At 42.3% G+C, this 20,543-nt stretch overlaps 1 protein-coding gene across 1 annotated transcript in view; it reads left to right on the top strand.

Moving 5' to 3' along the window:
* Nucleotides 1-2,659: 2,659 nt before the first annotated feature.
* CBLN2 (cerebellin 2 precursor) overlaps nucleotides 2,660-20,543 on the top strand; it is a 91,399-nt gene continuing 73,515 nt past the window's right edge. The window contains exon 1 of the mRNA XM_078435150.2: nucleotides 2,660-2,786. The gene's annotated coding sequence lies outside the window, so the exon portion shown is untranslated. The remainder of the gene's footprint in view (nucleotides 2,787-20,543) is intronic.

Below are 20,543 nucleotides of genomic sequence, written 5' to 3'. Positions count from 1 at the left end.
GAGTGAAAAATTAACATTCGCGATTTGGAAGCCGGGTAGCTAGGGTTTAGCAGCCTGGTGTTCGTGGCTGGAGGTCCGCGTTGCTAAGCGGCCGCGTGAGCGGGTGGACAGAAGCCAGACCAGCTGCAGCCCCGGCGCAGGGCTGGTTTGCAGAAGCCAGGAAGCAAAACTGTCAGCCGAAGCAACACTGTGCATCTCCCAAGCCCAACAAGTGGGCAGAAACGTACCTCTGACCCCCTGCCCCCTCCCCCGTCGCCATGCATGTCATCGTGTAAATGATCTAACCCGTGAGCCATCTAGTCTCGTGCCACGTCCTCTGTTAGATGAGCGAGAGCTCTGAAGCCCGAAGACTTGTCTGCCGACCTTGCTATAAACACGTCCCGGGTTTGAGGCTTGTGATGTCTGTTCGCTGTTGGAGCACTTTTCGGAATCCTCTGCGTTTGCAGAATCCTTTAAGGACCGACTTAATACATATTTATTGAATCCATTCTATATGCACGACATTCAGAGCATGTTGTACTGGGGATATTTCCATGCCTCTGTCAAAAATCTACTTACATTAACTTATATGCCCCAAGGAGATATGGTATAGCGTTTCATATTCTCCACTTGATTAGTCTCTCTCGTAAGCCCCCTGATGTAAGCGCCCCCGATGGGTGCTGGAGGGATTAAGACAGCCTCGTGGTCGCTTTCCGTGTTCACAGGTCCCTTCGCACAAGTGATTTGACGTTTGACGTCAGGGATGATGTCAGTCAGATAACGTGGCCCCTTAGTTAACGCTCAGTCTTTCCCAGTTCTGTCTCTTCCACCTTCTCTCCAAAATGGGGTCCGGTGAGAAAGTGGTACCGTGGGCTCGGGGCACTCGAGGGGGGACGTCTTGTTGGTTTGGGGGTGGGTGCTGTTGGGATCCACCAAGCAGCTCTTCTGATCTGCTTACCTTTCCTGATCTCTGCTGACGTCCTCTGACCGTGACTTGCTCAGGACACAGCCTTCCTCTCGCACGGGTCCCTGCACATCTTACGTCTTGTAGGTGACAACATGTGATTGCAGCTCTCATTTATCTCTGGCTCGAAGTCAACCCTGAAGACGTTTCCTTCTTGTCTATTCTACCCCTCCTCCCCCGCCCCACACACACAGCTCCTGGGAGCATCAACTGAGAGGCTTTGGAGAACTTCAGGATCCTTTCCGCCCCACAGGGGACTGATGTGTTTTCTCTGTCCGGTCAGGCTGTGCTGTCACAAGGGAAGCAACGTCCCATCCATATTGGTCCAAGGTCGCCATGGTGTGGTGTCACCTGCGAGATCCATGAATGCACAGTGGTCAGTGGTCTTCCTCGGTTTTCAGGTCTCTGTCTAAACCGCATACCTGCTGTTGTGGTTTCAAAGCAGATGTACAGATTCTTTGAGATTCCTTCCGAAAACCACGGTATTTAACCTTCTTCCACTGCAGATGCGTCATCCTTAATAACTCTTGTCTGGTAAGTTGACACCTTACTTTTCAGGCTGGCCAGCCCAAGAGGAAACTGTTTCCACCTCTGCTCTCTTTCTTATCCTTTCTCCATCTCCCTCTCTCTTTCTGTCTCTCTCTCCATCTCCCGCTCTCCCTCCCTCCCTCCTTCACACATGAGCCACTGTGTAAGAGGTCCAGCTACCATGAATTCATCGGGCTGGAGTTAGAGAAATGGGTGATGGGCCTCCGCTGCCCCCTTCCACCTGTTGGGGTCTTCCTGCCCTGTGAAGAGGCCAGTGAACCAGCCTTCCGATGACTTTAGCCCCCCGTAGGGTTGACTCTGCTGACACGTTGAGGGGAGCCCGACCAGGCTGCACATTCGAGCTCTGTTAAGGGGACTGCATTTCTGGGTGGCACATAACAAACCCACCACAACTGGCTTGCACCTTCGCCCGCCCCCGCCCCCATCCCCGGGACTTGCGCTAGAGAGGGAAGAGCAGCATCTCCATACCTCAGCCCTACTTTCTCCTGGGGAGTCTCCAGCCAGTCCTTTCTCAGCCACCCCCACACCTGAAGGTGTACGCTTTCTACCTCCTCCTCAGGTCTGGCTGAAGTTTTTCCTTCCTCGAGTCTACGATGAAGTTGGCAAAGCCTGCCATTTGGTCCATTAAATAGGAGGTAATTAGCAGGACCATGGATGAACGTGTAGCTCCCTTTCAACAAAACTCAGCTTTCAAGATTGTTGTCTAGTGTGGGATTCAAAAACAGTCTTCTTTATGTCTCAGAGCAGATCTATAGCTCCTTTGGTCAATACCAGTTCTCTTTCCCTGGGATCTTCCAGCTCTTTGCTTAGCCAAGAAGAGAAAAGGGAACACAAGCAAAGGCAGCGTAAAGAGGAAATGAGGACCCACCATGTCATCAGACCTAAAATAGCATCCGGATCAGACACAGAAGCATAAGACATATTCCTTGTCCTTGAAAATCTCTTGAGTTATTTCCAGAAGTAAGAAACAAATACCAAAAAAAGAAAACACACACACACTGAAAGCTCCTTGTATTGTTAGTTTCCAAATGAGTGATGCAGACAGTGCTTGCATATTCAGTGAGTGAGATCACTGGGGATTGTAGCTACTGAAGACGGTTCGGGGGCAGGACTTGAAGTGGTTTCCAAAGACAGGCAGGAAGACAGGGTGGTGGAGTGGGGAGAGTGCCTGGGTAGGGGAGGCGGCATGGCAGGGACTCTGCATCGGGCAAGCAAGACGAACATGTAGCACACGGCTGAAATTGAGAGATGTGCCTGTGTGTATGTTCAAGGTGGCCAGAGGACCTTCGGAGCAGTGAGTAGTAGTTTTGAATCCGCAGCCGAGGAATTCGAGCGTTACTTTGGGGGTATAACTGGGATCCAGCAAAAGATTTTAAGAAGGAAGATGTCATGATCTGCATGGTGATTTAGAAATCTCATTCTACGCCTGGTACCTAAGAGGAGTTGGAGTGCTCAAAGCTAGGTAGGAGAATCCAAGAGAGGGAAGTTATGTTGCAATATATGTAAAGCCCTTAAGGCATAGTATGGCAGGTTGAAATTGTTCGATTAATCTTAGGTATATTGTAGATATTATCAATTTTGTTCTTACCAGAAGAGGGAAAGTGGACTCGTAAAGGTGATGGCCACAAATCTGGATTTGAAAGAATTAGTTGAATTTGATGAGTGGACGCTCGAAGTGCGTATTAGGAAAACAGAGTAGCAAGAAAATAATGGAAATGGTAAAGTGCAATGCCTGTTGAGAAACTATCTGGGAATCTGTTTGGTTCAAAGATCGATTGAGGGTGCACAAATTAAAAACTCTGTCTGGGGTCAAATCACCAGATGTCTTCAATATTCTGAGAAATAAGATATAATAATAATAATAATAATAATAATAATAATAACAATAATAATAATAATAATAATGTCTTAATATATGCCATATTGTGTACCAAACACTGAGTAAGGGATATTGTTACACTATTAACAATGAAGGAATTCAGGCCAGTCACAAATCTAAAAGGTGGTATATGTAGTATTCAAACATGGCTCTGTCTGATTGAGTCTGCATTTTAATTATTCCCTTCCTACTACTTTAGGTTTTAGTAAGTCCAAAAGAAGCCAATAAAGGCTGTAGAGCAGGAATGCAATACAAACAGAACAGTGATTTAGGAAGATTCTGCTGGCTCTAGTGAGTTGGATGATTAATTTGATAGAAATTAGAAGCTGGAGCCCAGCGAACAGGGTTCCTGCACTATTGGGTGCAGGTATCGAGGACTTGAACCATGATGGGCATCACGGGAGAAGTATGTCCGGGGTAGATACAAATGGGAGATCGGAAATCGAAGGCAATGTTGATGTTTCAAAGCACGGTAAGGTGCTGATAACAATATTCAGTAAAGGAGATATAATATAGGAGAAAAATGTAGATTATTAGTTTCTGGGAGGAAGGGATGGAAGGGGAAGGGTCGGCGGTGACCTTGATTTTGAATGTGCCTTCGTTTAAGTGGTTATTTTTGGCAACATGATGGAAATGTGTCAACTTAAACAGTCGGGAACGCAAAAGATAGGTAGGAAGCAGAGAGTGATCTACAGAGAGCCTTTGAAAAGGGCTAGCGGCATAACAGGTAAAGTGAACATATGTAACATTGGACGAATAAAATCAACGCAAGATGGGTGACACGAGCTACTTTTCATAAATATTTCTCCAAGTAACCCAACTTAGAAGCCATCATTCAGCGTTCTGATAATAGAACTAGGGAGTTTTCTAGATGTCAGTAAGAGGTCAGATGTCTTTTCTTACAAAAGCATCTCAATTCCAAGTGTGACTAAATGAAGACAAAGCTGTGCTTTTGGCAATGGGAACAGATCTAGCGCAAGGAAGTCTTATAATGAGGAACACTTACCGGGTGACTGGTAGGCAATCCCCAGTTAGGAGGTTGGATCCTGAAGATTTGTCAGTATCACACCAGAGACGTCTGGCAGAAAGAAAATTCCCTGATGCTAATGACTAGTCCTGATATCTAGATAAAAATTACTGTAGAATAGAAAAATGTGACTCGTCTACTACCATAGCTTGATGTTTCTCTTAAAAATCACTGAACGTCTTTTCCCTTGACTCTAATAGCAAACGCTCAGTCATTATTTTGCTCTCCTTGGGGGACGGGATGGTGTTACTGGTCACTCAGCCATCAAAAAAAAAAAAAAAAAAACTATCATGAATCCACAAAAGAGGAAGCTTTCTTCCTTGGGTTGTGATGGTCTCTAGGAAATGGATAAAAACGAGGATAAGAAATGTGCATGCAGCAAGCCAGGTGCTAAACTTAGGAGTACGCAGAGAAGCAAATGCCCCTGGAAACAAATCCTTAAAACATATTTGGCCATCTTTTCTTATAGCTTTTTCTTGAGACATAACATACACATGATAGCACAACCGCGATTTAAATCTTTGTAGTACATAAGATTGCCAATTGGGTGAAGGTGGGATGTGTGGAGAGAGAGGGAAAGGAGTTAAAATTCATAACCTTGGAAAAGACTGGCACTATCAGGGGATGAAAATGGGTCTGGATCCACTAAAAGATAGAAGGTGCAATTAGAGAGGAGCGTAAGAAAATTCTCACATCGCAGCAGCCAAGGCAAGAAATCATTTGTAGGTCAAGTGCTGCACAGGATAATGTTACAGACAGAAAAATTAAAATCATTGAGTTTTGTCGGGGAAAAAATGGTGAAGAAAACCGTAAAAAGCAGTTGGGTAGAGGGTCAGAGACATAAACCAGATTTTAAAGGCGTCTAAGGCATTGAGGACATAAAGAGTCGCGATGGTGGTCGATTTTTTGCAGAAGGTGGACGTGGAGAATTAGGTAAAGTATGAAACGGTGCCTTGAATCCACGGGAGGGTCGTGCAGGAGTGGGTGGCGCAGAGGGGAAAGCATAGGGACATGCACAACTCGGCAAGGAAGACACAGGCTGATTCTTTCCCCAGGGCGGATATCCACATAGTTTCCCCAAATAGAAATTGTACTTTACAATTGATGCTGTTGTAGGAGATGTCCTTATTCTGGGAGAATGCTTCTTGGAATTGCATTTTTAAAAGTAGAGATCTATAAAATGTTATGACAACTTCTTGAACAAATGTCACATTTTGAATGTTCATAGCCACTGTTCCTATTTCCACAATCTTCCCCATGTCAGGATATTTTATTTGAGCAAATTCTGCGTTGCAGGGAATGGAGTGATAAATGTCAGTTTCTTAACTGTATTAAATGGGATTCTCCACATCCCCCTGTTGCTTTGCAGATGATAGTTTGAGTCATTAGCTAAGGCTTATCATGAAAAAACTGGATCATTGGAGTGGCAGGTGAGGGTTTTACAAATAGCAGATCAATTCGAGTGCCTTTTCCTCAATCTTTGTTTTTCTCAGCAGCCCTGTATTATATGACACTCTAAATGACTCTCCTTCTTGAATACACTCTTCCCAAGAATTTCGCTTTCTCACTTGCTGACTTCACCTCTTCCCTGGAATCAGAATGTTCTTTTTTGTTCTTCTAAAATGTCTCCTCCCTTTTGCTTCTTCCCTGGTTGGGATTTATTGCACCCCATTTTCTCTTTTTTTCCCAAGATATTTTCCATCGATAGCCCATCCAATCTGGTATCTATCACATTTATATGAGTTGTTCTTATGTTTTATAAACACATTCTTTTCTTTTTTGTAGAGCTTTCCAAATTTTATTGTAAAGTTCATCATTGCTTCAACATGCACGTGTATAAAGCTCAAGTATATTACCAAAAATATAAGGAAAAAGCATAATGTATTTGATCACATGAAAATGTTAAAACAGCCATGGTTCTATAATATCATAAGCAAATGACAATTTAGGAAAATATTTATACTAAAATGATCAAAAAAGGATTTATTCTTCAGAGTCTCTTATAAGCGTATTTTGACCAACACCCTAGTAAAAAGAATGGACACGAACTTACAATCCATCAAAGAAAAATGGAAATAGCATTAAAGAAATAAAAATGATAAATATTCTTGCCCATTAGTCTTAAAACTGCACCATTTAAACTGAGTAAGAAATATATACTCTCATCAAATAAGCCAAGATGAATTAACATTAATACTCAGCGTAATAAATATTACCAAGGAGCACTAATCTTTAATATAAAATGCAAAATTAGTGGCAGGCTTTCCAAAGAAAAGATTTCTCAAGAGACTTAAAAATATTTCTAATCGCTTACTTAGTATTTCATATTTCTAGGTTTCGAGTCTAAAGAGTAAAATCATCTGTTCACCCCAAGACTTAGATGTCGGGAATTTTCCGTCGCTAACGCTGCTCTCATTATGCCACACCTCCAAAAGCAACATTCGCTGTGATCCCACTACAAATGCTAAGTGGCCACGGCTTGCGTGCCTGCCCTGATGCGGGCCACCTCATTGGCCATGTCATGCTCACATACCCCAACACCACAATAACTTTGCCTGCGTCATATCAGCTACACAAGAGACATAATCCTGCTCTGTCTGCGCAACGCGAGGTAACTCTATCAAGAATCCTTAATGACGCACGTGTGTATGCTGACATGGGCAGGTCCTCCACCTCTCCCCAGGCCCACAATGGGGCTGCCCCCCGCACAAAGATGTTGCCGGAGCTTACCACACATAAATAAGAGTTGCTACACTCTCTAGAAACAAAGAGAATGGCAGTCAAAGTATATGCAATTGTCCAAGTATCCCAGATTATTCTGTTTTGGTGCCATAGTTTTAAAATACCAGGTCTCACGTACAGTCAGTAAAAGTTCATGCAATCATGTTTGTCCACTGGGTTCCTCTCACTCTGTGCGATCAATATGAAGCCTACATAGCACCTGTCACAAGTTTATTGTCTGAAGCGTCTGTCATCCAGAACGTACCAGGCTCCGCCCTTCTCCTGGTCCTTGGAAGCTGTCCTTTGTTGCACACGCATACACACACACACAGACACACACGCACACGCAATATAAGCTAATGATCAGAAAAGTACCAGTTGGGCTCGGGGCCACATTTTTCAAATTAAAATCACTCACCTTCGGAAGAAAATGGCAAGTTGACTCTTACGTGACAAGGTCAAGACATGGTAAGTTCCTTAAAACTTCCATTTTTTAAAAAAAAAAACTTCCTTGTTGAATGGCAATGGGGTTGCGTAATGCATTGTCACGATTTCGGAGTCACCTGTTTTACAGCTTAAGTGAAGTCGTTTTACCCGGGGGTGAATTCGTTCACACTGCGAAGGCTGCGTCGCGATGATGTGGTCCACACTGTTGTGCTACCGAGTGCTTTACCCATAAGAATGTGAAGTGTGACAATGAGGTAACTTTGTCACCGGACAAAGGACACCGGAACTTTAAATACCAAGAACTCGTGAGGGTGATCAGTCTGGGCAAGGCTACCCTTGGCTGATATAAAAAGCACTTCGAAGACCTTGGGACTTCGGCTCCTGCCTTGGCAAGGCTATTCCCGCTGGCAACAGTGAAAACCATGCAGAGGCCCCATGGAGGAGACCATCTTGCCTGCCAAGCCCGGCACGGTGGGTACCCTAGCATCCTCCTCTCGCCACGTGGGTCTTGGCTTCGCGACGGGCAGCTGGTCGTCCGCTCTTGGTTGGCAAAGTGACCCTTCAGAGAAGAGGTACCCCAGAAAGGCACACCTCAGCTAATTTGGGATTTTCTTTCTTCCGTTTCCCCTCTGCCTGGCACGGCGGCGCGGTTAACCTATCGCTCCTTTGGAGTGCTATTTCTTTGTTGGCTTATTAAGAGACGTTATTCCGTATGCCAGTGGCTTGTGAAATATTCTTGTAAACTCTAATGCCCACGGTGAACCTGTGTTAAATGGCTGGCAAAAATAATCTCAGTCTGTGAGCGTAATTGGCCACGAACAAAACAAATGTCTATAAATAATGAGCTGAGCTCGCAACTGAGCCTTCAAAACGAAACATGGGCTCTGGAAACGCTAGAAGTCTGGCCTCAAAGCCCGGTATGTTTCAAGCGCTCTAACAACGGGCCGCCGAAGCAGAGGACAGAGAGGTCTCGATCTTGCCGTGAAGCATCAATCGGGCATCGCACGCTGGAGAAAGTTCCGTCTCTCTCAACATTCTCAAAATACCGCTGAATGTTAGTTGCTGGCACCCAATATTGCTTGCTTCTGGTTAGTGTAATACCCTGTTGCTAAATACTGCTCTGGTAACTCTATTGATAGCAGTGGATGCTGCTGTGATTAAAAAAAAAAAAAATGTCCAGGATTTCCTGTTGTGGCATGGGAGATTATGTGGCATATGCCATTTGGAAAAAGCACTGCTAGAACAACATATTTCAGCACTGCTTCTCCCTTGGCAAGTCTAAAATAGATATGTGGGAAATAGCAGATGATTCACGGACCGTCTGAAATTTCGTCACCAGCATAAATGTAGTAAGACTGTACAACAGGTCATCGCGTCCGCCGGTGGGGAGAGCGGCCCGTAACTAGGCTGGCTACTCCTAAGCGAAGTTAGACATAAAAATGGAATAAATGGTATTTATTTGGCAACTCTCCTCCAGATCTGCTGGGGTATATTTTCATTTCCTGAGAGTACTGGAAGGAAAGGGAGGTGCGGGCTAGAGGAAACTGAAGCATTTTGTCCTAGAAGAAGTCAGCTCCTGAAGAGTGTGGGCTAAACAAAAAGGAGATGTAATAAATAACTAAGAACTAAACGTAACCCAAATACTTATACCTGTTTTCTTAATAATATACCTTCCTTTAGGGGCACCTGGGTGGCCCAGGAGGTTAAGTGTCCGACTTCAGCTCAGGTCATGGTCTCATAGTTTGCGAGTTTGAGCCCTGTGTTGGGCTCTGTGCTGACAGCTCAGGGATTGGAGCCTGCTTTGGACTCTGTGTTTCCCTCTCTCTCTGCCCCTCCCCTGCTCACACTCTCTCTCTCTCTCTCTCTCTCTCAAAACTAAATAAACATTAAAAAAAAAATACTATGCATTCGAACCTACTGGAAGACACAGGTTGTTTGGCAGATCAATGTATTTCAGGGACATTCCTTTGGCTTATGTATATTATGTGTACCTAATCACATATCGTATCATATCTAATGTGTATGTGTACTTGCATATAATGGCATGTATGTCTCGTCTATGCAGTCACATACTATGTTATGTATATTGTGCAGGAACACCTCCGCCAGCCTGTCTCACCAACTCTCCAAGATTTGCTATCATAGCGACCTTGCCCTGCTCTTTTCCCTCCTAGAACGTTCCTTTCTTTGATCTTCTCACCGCAGCTCCACGGATCCTTCTCATCTCATCTCGGCCGCCTTCTCCTGACCGTGGTGTTCAACGCATTCCAGCCTTTCTGTCTCCTCGCCCTTTCGTTTCTGCTTCGTTCATAGCTCATGCCATGATTCCAGATGATCTTAGTTGTGGATCTGATTTCTCTCTGATGCCCTTCTCCCCCACTTCTCCCCGGGAATGAAAGCTCCCTGAGAGTAAGCGCCTGATCTCAAGGGGTAACCAAGGCGCGCCTGGCAACAGCAGCCCCTTAATACATAAGCGTTGACCTCATTGAATGAAGTCTATTTATCAGCCTCCGACTTCCCCCCAGGGAAAAATAACACATAACGTGGGCTCTCACAGAGCCACAGTTATCGTGTTGACAAGAAAAGTCTTCCTGTCACGGGAGCTGTTCATTCAAATGTGACATGTAGCACACTGCTGTCACTTTCTATTCCCACCAGGCTGGGTGCCCGAAAGAACCACCAGCTGCCAGCATGTCAGGGCTGTGGCTTGGCTCAGAAAATGTAATCAGAGTCTCAAGAGTTTTTCATTCGCTGTCATCACGTTGACTGCTTAACAATCTGATTCTTTGCAAACTTACTCTTTCAGCGAAGAAGTCCCTGGTGACCAGGTCCTACGCTATACTACGTGAGGACTAATTTTTATTTCTTTCACGGCACAGACGCCAGACTTTGAGATGCGCACAGGTATTTCAATCGATCACAGCACGATGTTTGTCTTCCAGAAGACACAAACATCTGGGGAACATATACCATGGTTTGTCAGAGCTGCTAGAGTTCACAGTCCAGGGAAAGGAGAGAAAAGTCCCCGCCCCTACTCGCTAGCTGGTCACCCCAAGATTGTTCTCTCATTGCAGCTGATCCTGGTCAGGATTTATGCGCCTTCAATGGGATAAACATTTCAGATATTTGTTTTTTCGTATGAATAGAAGCCTATGTGACTGAATCTTCACCAAACTTTAGATGGGAAAATTCAAGGCTGACGTTGGGGTCATAGTGAGAATGATCAGAGTTACAAAACTTCAGGAGAACCTTTGATGCCGGAAGTTTATGAATGTAACGTTGCTCCTTGTCAGGACAGGAAGTAGAAATACCTTCCGTTTTAGATAGGAGGCATGAGGTTCATTTTCCTATTTGCAATGGCATTTCGTCTAAACTTTCATCACGGACAGTTTCTCAAACTAAATGTGAAACCAGGGTGGTGGGGTTTCCATTGCTTTTGGGGGGAATGAGAAGGCAAAGCTACCCAGAGAATATGTGTTTACCTCCAGGGGACAGAGGCTCCTGGGGTGGAGGGAGCTGTCATGTGAATGTCTGTATGTTGTGAACGCTGAGAGCAGATTTGTGCCTGGTTAACGAAATGACCCACAGTAGGTGAGGCCACAGGCAAACCCCCCATTTACAGACCACTTTGCCCTCTGGAGCAGAATCGCCTATCAGACGCTTAGTAATTAATTTTGTTTGTCATTTTATTGGCCACATAATATTATGTTACTGTGCTGTGACTCGTTAAATAATCAATTCTGCCGTGCTGTATAACCTGTACTGGGTCAGGGAAAACACATGCCTGTTTATACAAAAATAACAGAATGTGGGATATTTTTTTCAGGACCTACATACGTGGTATTTGAATGCCTTGAGAAATATGTCCTTTAGATACTATTCTATCTTGCAACAGAAACAAATAAATAAGTTTGAGTTTGGAAAATATAAATTATACATATTAATAGAAAAATACCCCCTGGATATTTCTGATGTGAACTTTTTATTTAAAAACTTCTAAGATGGGAAAAAATGTGATTTTTCTTTGTAAACAGTGGACTTCAAACTTTAAAAATAAATTACCCATTTGACTCAAAACAAAACTACATATCTTTCTCTTTTTTTCTGCTTTGAAATAATTTGCCAGCATGAGGATATTGTCATCGCTTATAGAGACATTTATTGTTTCTCTTCTGCTTTCTTTCCTTTCCCATGGAAATACACAAAGATAAATGGCAATGATTACTGACTTTGGTTTCTGATTTGACAGGATTGAGGGTAGTTTGAGATGTTGTTTCTTTGAAATGATACCCTAGGAGATTCATTTTGAATAGGGCCTTTCTATCAAACCCAGTTGGATTTTTGAAAGATAAATATCTGAGTCTCTCGAGTATTGTTTTCTTGCCCTCTCTTAGCTTCGTACTCGTTTGCTGGTTTTAAAATAATTAGGGTTGAAAAATAAAATAAAATAAAATAAAATAATAAAATAAAATAAAATATTAAGGTTGATCATTTTTCTGAATATGTCTGCCATATATATATATTTTTATAAAGTGTTGTTATAAAATCAGTTGGCTTAAGGAAATGAAACGAAAAACCAGAATGGAAGGAAAATCATAATGTACTGAAATAAGGATGTGCACCCAGAAGGAATTGGCTTGTCTTGAAAAGAACAACCATGGTCAGTTTTTCTTCCTCTCCTCAGCTGGATATCCGAAATCTTTGAAAGCAAACATTCTAGGCCATCAGAAGTGCTAAGGAAGAAAGATATTCTGGCCTACTTCCTCAGCCACTCCTCACGTCCCAGACAGACCAAAACTACCAAAGTCACCGGTAATCCCAGTAACTACCAAAATGTATGTGAATAAGCTGTAAGATTTTTTTGAGAGTAACTAAAGGCTATCACTTTGTAAAAATACCTCATGACCACAGGAGGCCACTGTAACTGCAATTATGACTCCCTGTTAACAGCCTGCCTTGCAAAATAACATAGAGTTCTTGTGAATCCACAGTTCGACCGTTCCTCTTCAAGGTTCCTAAAGCATCTGTTTATGCCTCTTGTACAACATTTCTCATATAACATCGTCAAATACTTCCCTACACAGACATCACACCCCTTTATTGTAAGCCCTCGAGTCTTGTTTCTTTCCATAGGCCCAGGAAAGATATACTGTATATGGTACTCAGTCTACGTGAAAGGGACAAATGAATGACAAAGTGACTCATGATTAGCAGATGGTACGTTTTAAAAATTAGCTTTGGGGCACCTGGGTGGCTCAGTCTATTAAGTGTCCAACGTTGGCTCAGGTCATGATCTCACGGTTCGTGGGTTCAAGCCCCATGTTAGTTTCTGTGCTGACAGCTCAGAGCTTGGAGCCTGCTTCAGATTCTGTGTCTCCCTGTCTCTCTGCCCCTCTCTCCCTCTCTCCCTCTCCCTCTCTCTGCCTCAAACATAAACATTAAAAAATTCTTTAAATAAAATAAAATAAAATAAAATAAAATAAAATAAAATAAAAATTAGCTTCAGTTACATTCTGATTTAATCATTAGTGAGGTCGTATCTAATATGTCTGAGTAAACCCCGGACCACACATACGACAGATTCGCTCACATAGTAGGTAAAGATTCCATGGTATTCAAGTGAATGAAATTTGCTCTTCCTGTTTTCCGGTGAATTGTCTTCCTCTTCTCTGAAGACCCAGACCCTTACCCCCTTCGCCCTCGCTCAGGAAGTCATGTGAGCCCCGACTGTCCAGGAGGCTCGTATGTTGGGGTTGTTGTATGCACAAAATTAAATTCGCATTTTTCCCTGTTGTTAGTCTGTCTTATATCAATCGAATTTTTAGGCCAACCAGAGAACCTAGAAGGGAGAAGACAAAAGTTGTTTTTTTCCTCAACAGGATGATAATGAAGAAACATTACTGGCAATAAGCCTAATTTTAATTCAGAAAGAAGTATTTTAGTCCTATCAAAATCATCAATCATGTCATAATATTATTCCCCTACAATACATATGTAATGGTTGTAAGCTTCTGTTTCAAACTGCATCCCTAGCACATTGTGTAATGTCTAAATTTGTGCAAGTTTGAACTGCATATCCTGAATGAATTTCAGATGGAAATTTGTAGCTCTATTGTTGGTGAGCTATTTTGAGGAGATCTGGCATACGGAAAGGGTGCCAGGCTTGATGAGAGATGGATTTTGACAAACGGTGGTCCTGACATTCTAGTTCTATGACTTCTGCTCCAAGATTTGCATAAATAAGCCAATTGTGATTTCCCATGCTCACATTTCTTTAGTAACAGGGATGGAGAAATGAGGAGAGTCATATATTCTGTGGCCTGCACATGTTTTCCAAGTACACAATTTCAGAAAATGCTTTCTAAAGCTGGAGTGGGTTTTGAAACAAATAGCTATACTAGTTCAGATTAAATACACACACACACACACACACACACACACACACACATGTCTTTCTTATGTAATAACTATGGAATACTTTTATCATCTGTTCTGGTTTAGGGGTTGATGGCCCCCAAATGTGTCAGTTTGCCATATTGGTTATTTTATTTTATTTTTTTTAAATTTTTTTTAACGTTTATTTATTTTTTGAGACAGAGAGAGACAGAGCATGAATGGGGGAGGGGCAGAGAGAGAGGGAGACACCGAATCGAAGCAGGCTCCAGGCTCTGAGCCATCAGCCCAGAGCCCGACGCGGGGCTCAAACTCATGGACCGTGAGATCGTGACCTGAGCTGAAGTCGGACGCTTAACCGACTGAGCCACCCAGGCGCCCTGCCATATTGGTTATTTGAAATTAAAATTCCTGAAGAAACAGAGCTAAAAGGACACTCTGACCCTGTTTTGTCTCCCTCAAAGTAAGAAATAAATCTCTCATGTGAAAGGCACCCTCATTGTTCCAGGAGGTAAAGAGATATATTTATTACCAAAGACATGGAATTCAGGGCTGAGAAGGCTGCATAAACAGACCTTGTTACTTCTTCACTAATACGCTACCCCAAGTACAAACTTCTTTGTCTTACCAATTCTTCACAAACATATTATTTGTCTAAAAGTTATAACAGCTGCTTGTTCTGGTCACTTCTTTGAGTCTCATGTTTTCGTGAGCTCCTATATGTAAAAAATTAAATTTCTATTACTCCTGTGAATCTTGTCTTATGTCAATTGAATTATTAGATGAGCCAAGGAACCTAAAATGGAAGAGGGAAAAAGTTTTCTTCCCCTACCGTTGTTTCAATGTTGTGATTAACAAACTTTAGAAAGTTGAATCGGGACCATATAATTTAAACCAACACTCGGGATCAAAGCAAAACGATACATTCTTTTTAGGTTGTCTTTCTCCTTTTTATCCAAAGCACAAGTGCCATAAATAGCACCTGAGTTGATCTATTCCCATAAGAAGGCAGATATAGATTAGTGTAGAACTTTCCAGTTGCTAGGAAACAGAAATGCCCATTAAAAAAAAAAAAAAAAAAAAAAGAGCAGTCTCTTCACTAAAGAAGTTTGCAAAGCATCTAATCTCCTTGTTAGTATGTTTGTGTCACAGAGGCCCTCCACAGGAAAGCATATTTTAACGATTTCCTTGTAGAGAGGAACAAGTATCCTATTATTAGATAGGTAACAATTTCTTGGAGTTCCTACAAAATCTTTAGTTTTAAAGCAGAAACAGTTTCATAACAACTCTTACTTTTCTGTGCTGGAGAATTCAATGAGAACTATTTTCACACAGCAATGGCTCGTATTAATTTCAGAATAGGAATGGATCTGTTGTTACGCGTTTGAGTGGAGTAGAGTAATTTTAGTGTAAGGTTGTCTTCTTCAGGTCCATGTGAAAGAAGACAGCGAAAGAATTCGACAGATATCAAAATGATTGTAGAGGACAGAAGAGCTCGTGGTTTTGAAAGAACACTGGTCTCCAAAGGAGAAGACTTTGCATTATAATCAGAACTGCCAACAAGCTGAGTGTCCTTGCATCAGTCCCTTGAACGCTGAACCTCAAGTCTCTCATCTAAATACCTAAAAGTCTGTGTGTGCACGTGTGTGCACATGTGTGTGTGTGTGCACATGCCTGTGTGTCGGCTGGAGCGGAAGGTGTTCATCAATTCTGTCACTTCTTCCTTCTAAAATGGTTCATTGAGAATTTCCTGTAACCGGGCACTATGCTAGGAAAATTCAGGTTTAAAAAAAGTCCTTGACTTCAGAAAGGTCACAGAGTAATGGAAGAGATAAGCAAGAAGCCAGCAGTTGAAATACTGGGGTGCAGCTGCAAAGCTAGGAGAAGGAACCAGGCTAGTCACAATGTTTCCCTCAGTGTCTGGTGCACCGAAGTCATTCTCTGAGCCAGGTAAGCTCCCTGTCCTACCTTATATCCCTAGTGCCTCTGTCTAGACGCCATGCGATAATTTATCCTGTGGTATCAAAAATGATGACCAGGGTGGGGGTGTAGTCCTCTAGGGGATTAACAATCTTGTCAGGGACAAAATCTTAGCGTGTGAACCTCTTGTAATGGAATTCACACATTTTCAGCTTGTGGGATTAGATCCTTCCGGTGTATCTGAAATTATATCATGTAAGATTTCATTTCCCTTTTCAAGCAATAGTCGTTTGGATGCTAACTTTATAACTTCCAGGGTGATATCTTTTGCTTCAGAGACAGGTGACTTGGTTCAAATGGATTTCCAGTATCTCCGGAATCTGATATTAAAAAACGCGGTATCAGAATACTTGGATATATGTGGAGGTGTTTATTCTAACTGCTAACGATGATGAAAGCATCTAGGCAACAATATGTTTTTTAGTATATCTTCCATTCTGCTCTTTAAATACTGTGACCTAGCTGGTATTTTACACGATCCTAGAGAAAAAAGGAGTAAAGTTGCCGGAGAAGTATCGATACCTTCTAGGCTTTGAGAGTCTCGACATAGAATTTGCAAGCAATAATTTTTCTTGCTTCAATTTCAAAGAATTAGAATTGATCCAAATCAGCAGTAATCAACAGGTGCACAATTAAAGTTAAATGTGTTCTTTCCGCCTCACTTAGCATCTCTGGAATGTTTTTATTTATTTTATTTTATATTTTATATTTTATTTTATTTTTTTTAGGTATGTTTTTAGAGAACAATGTAATCTGTCCTCTTTCTTTTGCCTGGTGCAGTCACCAGGACATCTTTTGTTTATTTTCATTATTTTTTAAAATTAATGAACTTCCTTTTTCTCCTCTTCTTTGCTTTCTTTACCCTCTGTTTTCTCTAAAGGAAGACGCCAGCAAGAGCCTAATATGGTGTCTAATTTTTGGTATTTTAGTTTCTGGTACATGACGGTACATTTTTGGTCCCACACACGTGTGTGCGGGTGTATGTGTTTTAATGCGGTCTCTGATTTTATACAGCAAGCCAGAGCGGAAGAATTAGCTGGCATTTCATATTCTGCTAATTTGTTTGCGTAGTTAACACACTTAAGCATGTATTGATTTGTTTTGTTATTAATTGATAATGAGGCATTGATTTTGTTATGCTCAAATGGAGAGCCGATGGATTGTTGCCTAAATTTGCAGGACTTTATAAGCTACATGTATAAATATAGTAGATGGTTGAATGGTCCTCACTCCTCTGCTGGCAAGTGGAAAGCCTAATTTCATAAAGCAAATGCGGTCATTTTCTTGGTCTAAGAGGTACATTCATGAGGTCAGGTCCTGGATTCAATTCCACTTCAATTAGCCCTGCCCCATTCCATTGCCACGGGCTGAATTTTTAAGTATAGGTTTCCATCCAACAACTAAATCTGTGCACAGGCCAAAGGGGAAGTAATGAGCATGTGTGGATGGATCCATAAAAACTCATCACAAGTTAGGAAGAAAAAAGTAGTTTATGAAATAGGGACCAGAAAACGGCTGAACAGTGAGCAAATTGGCTGATTGCCAGAGCCAGCAGGATATTTGAGAGTGCTACCCAGGTGTTTCAGAAGAGCCAGGGCCTGCTCCCAAATGCAGAAGACCACAGAGGACAGGGTGATGTGCTATGGACGTCCTTGTCAACGAAGGACCCTTTGTTCTAGGCGTCGTCAAGGCTGTCGGCATGGATCTTTGGCACTGACGTCTTCCAACGTTGCCTGCGCCGCAGAGAGTTGTCTCTCTCCCTCCACCCCCGAGGATCTCAGCCTTCCGTGGGGGCAGCCTGAATTCAGTGAACTGATTATTGAGAGGGAGAGAGAGACAAAGGCATGGCCGACTCCGTTCAAATCCGGACACTTCTGAAGGGGCATTCTAGCTGCAGAGCACCCTGTGGGGGTCAGCTCCAGCTGTGGGTGGTCCTGGACGACAGCCCAATTTCTCTCTCTGCCCAATTTTCTTCCTTCCACTCCCTCCTGCAGACAGTGATCCCAAGGGTACCCTTTAATACACATTCTATGGCCTACACTCCAGTACAGAGACTACCTTCTGGGAAACCTGACTGGGGCAAAGATATTTTTGTTTTCTATCTAATGTCAGGAATGACTTCATAATATTCAGGTCCTAGCATAAAATGAAAATGCAGGACACTTTCCTTAAAAAGTATGAATAATTTCAAGATGGCAAGGCAGGGCATTAAAGCAAGTGTGGGATCTTCTGAGTGCATGGCCTGTGGGGGGACACAGGTCCCACCCACACCCATGCAACCAGCCCTGTTTAAGTAGAAATGACTCTTTTCATCAAGAATTTAGAGACTATAGGGGCATCAGTCTAGCTCAGTTGTAGAGCGTGCAACTCTTATCTCAAAGTTGTGGGTTGGAACCCCATATTGGGTGTAGTGATTACTTAAAAAACAAAATCTTTTTTTTTAAAAAGAAGGTAGAGAATATAAAACCATACTTCTGAAGATTTACTGGGACAGATGATACAAAGATAACAAAATAATCGTTTTAGAACCATGGAAATAGATTCTTTGTAATAAATAGTAGACATTAAGCATTTTATAAAATAATTTGACAAGAAACATAATTTCATTAATTTATGGGAAAAAAATAGACCAGCAATGGCTGAAGCTATAAATATATTGGATTGGAATGACTTCCATTTAAAATTTTGACCACTGGGCCCCCTGGGTGGTTCAGTTGGTTAAGCGTCTAACTTTGGCTCAGGTCATGATTTCATGGTTCATGAGTTTGAGCCCCTTGTGGGGCTCTGTGCTGACCATGCTGAGCCTGCTTGGGATTCTCTCTCTTTCTGTCTCTCTCTCTCTCTCTCTGCCACTCCCCCATTTCTGTTCTCTCTCAAAATAAATAGATAAACTTAAAAAATTAAAATAAAATGTTGACTTTTGAGCACCTATAGCACAAAAGAATGAAATCACTTATATTTCTAGAAAGGCTCTGATCTTATGCAAGCTAATATGACAACTGTTGCGAATATGTGCAAGGTTTTGTCCCATGTGTTTTGCCTGCATTTATACATTAGGTGTTATCCCAGCCCCCAACCAGCCCCACATTGAGCGTTGTCTTTCCAATTCTACAGGTGAGGCCACTGAGGCAGAGAAAGGAATGCAAAATCATGCAAGTCAGAAAGGTAAGAATTTGATCAGTGGAAATCTTCCTCCATCATCTTTTTCAAATCCTACACCATACGAAGATGAAAATCATTCACAGCATAGAACTCGGACAATAACAAAAGAAGGTAATCCACACTGGAATTGTCTAGAGCCCATTCTCTCAGGTTTGCCTTGCTGAAGAGTGATCCAACTTCTGATGGAAAGAGTTTGGAGATCAATAGACACCCGGGAGTGTGTAATGTAATAATAGGTTTCCTGTTGAAGAATACGCACGTACGTTCACTCAACATCCCGTGTGCATTGAAGATTGGACAGAAGGTTAACAAACTCTGTAAGGTTGCATTCCGCAGGGCAGATTTACTCCTTCTCGATTCACTCTCCTGTTAGCAACGTGGAGTCTGAAGTCTAAACATCCTCCCCTTGGCCTCACAGTCCCGTGGATCGTTAGAGATAATTCCTGAGACGTAGCGGACAACAGTGGACACTCGCAATCAGGATGCCAGTGTCTGAGGGATGAGTGAAAGCAGGAAGCAAAGATCCCTTTGGGAACAGAATTTGACCAGGCCTAGTCCTGCCAGGACCTACCAAGCAAAAACACCTCACAAAAATAGTAAAAAGCATTACCTTACCACAAATGATGACATTACGGGTCTCTTGTATAAATATAAAGCATTTTTTGATCATTTTCTTTAAAAAAAACATCTCCTAGAAAATAACTATTCTAGAATAAATAGTTATTCTAGAATAACTATTCTACTATTCTATAGTTTGTGCTATACTACATTTGCTTTAAAAATTCAAAATAGTATCCAGAACATATTTATTTATCCATTCCGCTGTTGATTGGCATTGGGGTAGATGTCAGCTGCCGTGGGTGTTCTTATCCGTAGTCTTTTGATGACTAATGATACATGCCTTTGAATATTCCCCATTTCTACACAATGGAATACTCTACAACACTGAGAATTAGTCAACTGCAACCGTGTGCAACAAAGTGGATGAATCTCACAAGAACAATGTCAAGTGGAAAATGCCAGACACAAAAGAATACTCCCTGTATGAGTCAATTTGTATAAAGCTTATACACAGGCGGGATGATTGAGTGGTGTTAGAAGCCAAGATCTGGGGGACGATGAAGAACATGGGGATGTTCAGATGAAACCACACAAAGCAGGAGATCTGAGGAGGAGATCGGATAAAAGTCATAAGTCAGTCTCTGGCCTTTCTGAGAACTAGCGGTCATCAAAACAGACTCCCTGTTTGCTAATTTGCCTTCTGTCTGGCTTCCCCTGCATCACAAGCCTGACTTCTTTTTCACCCATTGAGGATTGGTGATAAGTGTTCACACGTGTTTATAGCTAAGGAAAATTTTTACTTGATACACTAAAATAGCTCCCGACGTGACTCATCTCTGAAATTCTACCAGTCCTGATATTACAAATTATCTTTTCTTTGG

Source organism: Panthera onca, chromosome D3 (assembly GCF_046562875.1).
Source record: "Panthera onca isolate mPanOnc1 chromosome D3, mPanOnc1 haplotype 2, whole genome shotgun sequence".
NCBI lineage: Eukaryota > Metazoa > Chordata > Mammalia > Carnivora > Felidae > Panthera > Panthera onca.
Note: the sequence above shows the minus strand (reverse complement) of the source record. Positions and strands in the feature narration are given on the sequence as shown.